Source organism: Vombatus ursinus, unplaced genomic scaffold (assembly GCF_900497805.2).
Source record: "Vombatus ursinus unplaced genomic scaffold, bare-nosed wombat genome assembly UNPS02006719.1, whole genome shotgun sequence".
Lineage (NCBI taxonomy): Eukaryota > Metazoa > Chordata > Mammalia > Diprotodontia > Vombatidae > Vombatus > Vombatus ursinus.
In genome coordinates, this window is record NW_020946497.1 from 1 (window position 1) to 7,336 (window position 7,336).

The 7,336-nt window shown below is 38.2% G+C and overlaps 1 pseudogene; it reads right to left on the bottom strand.

Annotated features, from left to right (window-relative positions):
* Positions 1–991: 991 nt before the first annotated feature.
* Positions 992–1,779, bottom strand: LOC114033044 (annotated as a pseudogene).
* Positions 1,780–7,336: the final 5,557 nt, after the last annotated feature.

Here is a 7,336-nt window from a genome sequence, read left to right on the forward strand (position 1 = left end):
TCTTCTTCTTCTTCTTCTTCTTCTTCTTCTTCTTCTTCTTCTTCTTCATCTTTTTCTTCTTCGTCTTTTTCTTCTCCCTTTTTCCTTCCTCTCCCAAGGTTCTTTTTAAAAGTCTCAGATAAGAGAACAAAGATGAATCTCTTTTATCCTATGCAATAATAGAAACCACTGAACTTCCATTGGAAATGCCCTTGGACAAATTCTCTCTCATTTAGAACTGGGCGGTCATGTTCTGTTCCTCATTTTAAAAATCTGGTCAAAGTATCATACCCCATTTGGTTTTTGCTTACTCACTAGCCAATGGGCTGCACACAATTTCTAGATTGCAGTGGGAAACATTGAGCTTTTCTCTTACTCATCAAGTTGCAGCTCATGACCACTTAAAGAAACCTAAATACCACTTGCATTTAGCCTAAAAATGCCACCCTTTCCCAAGGAAAGTTTTCATTTCTGCCAAAGCATTGGTTTTATAGGCACACCCCCTGCACCTCCACCATTTTTGTCTTTTTCTTGTTGGCTCAAGTTTAGTGTTGAAAAAGATTAGAAAGGATATAGAAATACTTTGTTTTGTTTTGAGTAAAAATCTTCTATCCTTAGGGAAATATGACACTTATTAAATATTTTTTTCATAAAATTTGTTAATAACCATCATTTTTTCTTTCTTTCTTTCTTTCTTTCTTTCTTTCTTTCTTTCTTTCTTTCTTTCTTTCTTTCTTTCTTTCATTTTTCCTCTTAGAGTTGACAGGTATGAGAGAGATGGTGTCTCTCAGAAGCAGTTCTTTGAGATGGAGTTGAACTCAGTGAGTCCTCAGCATAAAAGGATCATAAACTTATTGGGTTAGATCAACCTAGTTATACCTAAGCTGCCAAGTTTTTTTTTTAATTATTATTATTTTTAGCTGCACCATATTTTTGATTCCTGGTGCCATTTTCTTTTGTCTAGTTTTTTTCTTGTTGACCCTGAACTATGGTTTCCTTCTTAATTCCAACACTATTCAGCCTTCCTGATTTTCCTCATTTTGCTGATGTAGGCCTTGAAGAAAAAATAACAGAAGAGCACAAAGTAGCTGAGATATATGAGCGAGGTCCAGATGATATTCTGAATGTGAGAGTGGCACTGGTTTTGTTGCATCCAGGAGACTACATAGTTAACCATCCAACCCATCAACATCTGTGTGATTTGGGACAAGGTGATGAACATGGTGAACTTCCATAAGACCTGGAACCCCACCACTTGCAACACATAGTAGGAATACATTACTGCATGCACTCCATAGTTCATGGTCATGAACCAACCACTTCGGCAACCATGTCCTTATAAGAGTACCAAGAATAGAGCAGCACAGTGATATGGTGATACTAATGTAGGAAGATGAGTTCCTGTTTTTGAAGAATAATGGATTTTGTATCTCCAAGTTCAGGTGCTTTGCTTAATACAAATGCAAAAGCCCCAGATTTGCTGACAGGTCCATTGTAAAAACTCTCATCACAAACTGATTGCTTCAGGCCTTTGGACATCAAAATGTACACAATATAAGCACCAGTTTGAAGAGCACCAACTATACTGAGGACTTCAAGGCCCAGGGGCCACAGCACAAGGGGCTTCCTCAGTTCAAACTTCACCCGTTTGTTCATTAGGTGCTGACCACCAAATATAAAGGCAGCATACAGAGCTGAAAACAAGAATGATTTCTTCCAGTTCTCTTGCATCCACTGGATGGTTTCATTCTTGTTGAATTGCTTTTCAAATTCATATTCTTGCAAAGTCAACACTAACATGTTCGTTGGAACTGCTTCTCTGAGTCCCTGAGTATTCCATATAAGAATATGTAAATTTTCTGCAAAAAAAAGCATTTCCTCCCCTTTCTAACACTCTCTGTGGTCCTCCCTCACCCCCCATTTTTTCCCTTCCCTGTGCAGCCTCTGTGTCTCTCTAAACTGATTCCTGGATTTAACATTACTTTTTCCTGCTCTTCTATTCTCCTTCTCCTGTATCTGGGGTTCTTCTTGATTCTGTTTCATTTTGAAGTTTCATATTCATTGTATAATGAGGTTCTGGCACATGAGCAGACACCTTAAACTTACTTGGATGATTCAACTTCTCTATGTGGAGGACGCTTGGGAACTTGTTTCTGAGAGTCTTGATGATGTATAAAGGGAATGTCTTGGAGAAACTACGAATCACTTATAGACTTTCTGCCTGACTATTTAGTGCAAGAGAAGTTCTTTGATTGGCCTTAGAGGCATTCAAAAAGCCCTGTCAATATCACCACCTACTCTTTTTCCTCTGTTTTAGGAAAATCCTGGTGACTCTTTTGTTTACAACCTTCAGTGAGAGACCTGTTCTAAGGCAAAAGGCCTTGAGTTCTTCTCCCCCACTAAAACCTTCTGTCTCTGAGAAACAAGCATTGGTCTTTGGTATTGGAACCAGTCAGAACAGTTGTATGAATTCCTCCAGCAATATTCTGCAGCATGAGAACAGGAGGGGAGAAGGCAGAAGGTGACAATAACTTAGATGTGAGGTTAGGAAAGAGATATGCATCAATAGGACAAAGGATTCAAGGATTCAAGAGCACGTGAAAGTCTAAAGTTGGACTTCTTAACTTATGAGGCCAAAGATTTTGCATGAATGAAAGTGCATCTAGAACAGCATGGTCCCCGAAGAAAGCAGAGAGGAGTAGAGTGATTAGAGGTTATGGTGAGAATGGAAAATAGGTTTGGAAGGATGAGGCACAGAGATAAGGAAAGCCATGAGGTTATGGTTAGATACAAGACTTTTAGAGTCATAAATTATAGAGACAGAATACTTTGGGTACCAGTGACTCCAAGAGTGTGGCTATTCTTGTGTATGGCTGGGGTAGAGGGAAGGTTCAGATCATGACAATGCAATAGCTTGATGTACTAGGAAGAAAGGATATTTGAGAGAGCATCAACATATAAAGTGAAGTCCCCAATTATAAAGTCAGGGTTGGGGGAAGGTTAAGAAGGGCTCATAATGTCTCATCCTGTACAGTTTTTCAAAGATCATTAAGAATAGTGCAGCAATTACACTTAGGTCACTTAAACTGAACCATTAGGTTATCAAGCACCTAATAGTGCAAAGCACTCTGCTAGGCACTAGGGCCATGAACACAAAAATGACAAATAGTCCCTGTCCTTAAAGAGCTTATATTTTACTGAATGCACATTCTTTTAATTCCTAAGGATGAACTTTACCAGCACTGGCTGTCTTGAAATCATCAAGGTAAAGTCAAATCATCTCTTATGATTTCCTGAGTTATTTTGCTTATCAACTTCCTATTAATGATTTTGGTCCTGTCCTTTATAATCTACAAATCATTCTCTTAGTCTGAGAAAATAAAAGCAACATGAGAGCTGAGCTTCTCTGTTTTCACTGTTGTTATACATTAGTTTCTCCATTTACTCTGAGCCATTACTCACTCTATTCTTAATCTCATTCCCTTCCTTCTGATGATTATTTCCAGTTTATCCTGAATCTATCTTGTTTGTTCATAGTGATTTACATGCTGTCTTTTCCACCACATTGTGAGTGCCTTGGGACCAGGGATTGTCTTCTATATTTTTGTCTCCCCAGGCTTAGTGCAGAGCCTGGCACACATTGCTGTTGTTCACTCATTCAGTCATATCTGACTCTTCATGACTCAATGGATCATAGCTATCCATAAGGTTTTCTTGACAAAGATACTGAAGTGATTTGCCATTTCCTCCTCCAGTGGACCCTTTTGTAAGGCAAAGCGAGAATGAGTAACTTGCCCAAGATCACACAGCTACGAACTGTCTGAGACTGGATTTGAATTCAGGTCTTCCTGATTCCGGACCTAACACTCTGTTCCCTGAGACACCAGCTGGCACGACATGGGCACTTAATAATGCTAGTTGACTGAGTGATTGATTTATTTGATCCTTCTTTTTTTTAAATAAAATAGCTTGGAGAACAAAGACACAGACAAAAGCTTTTTTGTTTTCCCTATTAAATTCAGCTTGTTGAAATCCTTAGTATTCCCAATACTGTTCTTACAGGTCTGTCCTATACTTTATAACCATCCTCTATTACCTGGGCTTGCTTGCATCCTGTGTATATCTTTTTTTTGTTTGTTTTTTGGTGAGGCAATCAGGGTTAAGTGACTTGCCCAGGGTCACACAGCTAGTAAGTGTCAAATGTCTGAAGCCAGATTTGAACTCAGGTCCTCCTGACTCCAAGGTCAGAGTTCTATCCACTGAGCCACCTAGCTGCTCCTATCCTGTGTATATCTTTTTAAACCTATATTTTTAGATGTCTAAATCTATATTCTAAGGTCAGGTTCCAACGTTCTGCATTCCAAGTGCCCTTTTAGCTCTGACATTTTCTATTTCATATTCTAGCATCCCTCCAGTTCTCACACTTTATGATTCTACTTCCTCTGGACTATGAGCTGGTTTAGTGGAAGTATTAGAACAACCAAGTTCAACCCTTCTCCCTTGTGAGTATCAACCCTCAGCACCATTAATGAAGGCCATACTAACATGTGTATCCATTTCCTGACCCTAGTTAGTCCTGTCCAGGATGAAATTAGGAAGGAAGAAAAACTTAATTCATGTTAATGTTTACTAATATTAGGAGAATGTGTTTCTGATACGTAGACCAATTAATTCTTGGGAATCTTCTTTTTCTCTCTCTTAGATGATGAATTAAAAGGGACAGAGGTGAGTCTAATATTTTGTTTGACATCAGAGAGTTTGAATAGTTAATGGTGTGTGAAGGCTCTGGGGGGCCATACTGATACCTTAGAAAGAACAAAAAATTTGATGCTAAAAGGTAATTAACTTTTCTATGGGGATCTGCTGTTGATTTACTGTGTGATTTGAGTAAGTCTTTTACCCTCTCTGAGTGACAGTTTCATCAATTATAAAATAAGATCATTGTACTAAAATTCTCTGAAAGGTATTCTTAGGGTCTCTTCTCTATGCTCACATTCTATATTATGTATTCTAAGGTCTCTTGTAGCTCCAACATTTCAAGATTCATTTTTTAAAATAGGAAAGTCAAGCTTAGAAAGTGGAAGTGATTAGTTCAAGGTCAGAAGACTTGAGCAGGGATATCCCACTTAAGTATGAATATTGTAAGAGCTAAAGATGGAGGTTCTAAGATTCCTATGGAAGAGAGGAATTAACGTCTGAAAATTGGCTGCTACTGATAGCCTGGTACAAGCAAAGCTGCATTATGCCTGGTTACCCTCAAACCAATCTGTGCCATAGATCAGAAAATTTATATGAACAAATAAATATGCACTCTGTGACGCTAATATGCGAGTACTGAATATGAAACATTTTCCTCATTATCTTCTAATTTATGTCTCCAGAGACAGTTTATGACCACTAGGATCTATATAGCCAAGGAAATGGATATACTCTGAATCAAAAGATGAGTCTTCCTGACTCCAGGCCTGGTGCTCAATCCACTGGGCCAGCTAGTTAAATGGCCTCAAATTGTCTCCCCATAGTCATTTGTCCAGTACCTCCTCTCTCCAATACTCAGTGATCTAATCAAACTGTTCCTCTCTCTGTTCCTGACATAAGACAATCCATTTACTATCATTTTTAAGGAAAGATACACCAATAGCCATATTTTGAAAGAAAAGCTTCACATGCTTCTCTGTTGCACTCTGATATTTTTCATTGATGATTTAGCTTTATTGGAAGGTTATGGCCTTTTGATTTGTAGCTTGAGCTCATTTTTACTGGCCATCCTCTATGCCTGGAATGGACTCCCCTTTCTTCTTTTAAGACACAAATCAAATATTATTTTGCACAAGGAGTTTTTCCTGATCCTTCCATCTGATAACTCTACTTAAATGACCTTTTATTTAATTGCATTTTTCCTTTATATTTTTTTGTGTAAGTTTTCAGGTTTGCAGGTTCACCCCAACTCAGTTAAACATAGAAGGCTCAGGCTTTTTGATTAAATTAATCAATTGATCAAATTTGTGAAAAATGCTAAAAAGTCCTTAATTAGTTTGGGAATAGTGAAATACCTTGATCATTAAACAAAAACAAATGATTCAACACAGGAAATGTATTAGGATTAGCTGGAAGCATCAGTCATACCTTTAGAGCAATTTAAATAGTAACAAACCAGTTTGGAACTTAATGGAACCAGAAGGATTTTCTAGCCGCAGGTCAGTTTCAAGATGCTTGGGGAAACTGTCCTTGGGGCTGTGAGGGAGAGTTGAGTTCTCTCTTCTATCATCTACATTGATCTTGTGAATTTTGAAAGGTTAAAACTTTTTGAATTCTCATCAGTGAGAGCAGAAGGGTTCTAGAACAGCTGATGGCAACATCTGCTTTAGAGCTGAGAGACAGTCCAAGGATAAACTAGACAAAGTGAGGAAAGACAATGTCAGGATTCTACAAGAGCACTGACTCTCAGAGCTCAGAAGAGAGGTGAATCTAAGGCAAACATAATCAGGATTGTACAGATACAAAAAGATGTCCAAACCAGGGACTGTGAGTTGTTTGCCACAATGCTCTCTAAGTTTGTGCTCCCTTTCCCCATAGATTTTGTGTACAATCGTGAGAAGGTATCTCTCTAGACATTTCTGGGGAGAAGGGGCAGAGAATTTTTTTGTGCTGCTCTCTCTCTTATATAAAATTATTTAATATCTCTGTCTAAAAGCTAATTTTAATTCTGGCTCACATGTGGAACACACTGAATGGGAATTTTTGAGTGATAGTACTAGAAACACTACCCCTCAGACTTAGCTGTAACACCATGAGAGGAGACAAAGGAATTGCCTTTGGTTACCCTAGCCCACCAATGGGAGTAAGAGTCAGGTAAATAGCCCCAGGAGGTGATAAGTCAACTTACATATGTACTTTCTGGCACTCACACTGGAATTTAAGTTCCTTAAGAATAGGGATGTTTTTATTCTTTGTGTTTATGTTGCCAGCACCGAGCATAGTACCTGGCACATTTTTTCTTTTGCCTGTTTTTTTTTTTAAGTGAGGCAATAGGGGTTAAGTGACTTGCCCAGGGTCACACAGCTAGTAAGTGTCAAATGTCTGAAGCCAGATTTGAACTCAGGTCCTCCTGACTCCAAGGCTGGAGCTCTATCTACTGTGCCACCTAGCTGCCCCTGGCATATTTTTGTTGCTTAATATATACTTACTAATTGACTAATGATATATTCTATAATTCTATTTATTTGAAATGCATCACCAGATGAATTAAGGAGATATACAATGCTAGCTATTAGCGATTATTATTACCTGTAACAACTGTCTGTGACTATGCTATATACTAATTAATACATATTCATATGTGTCTATGGATTTACCT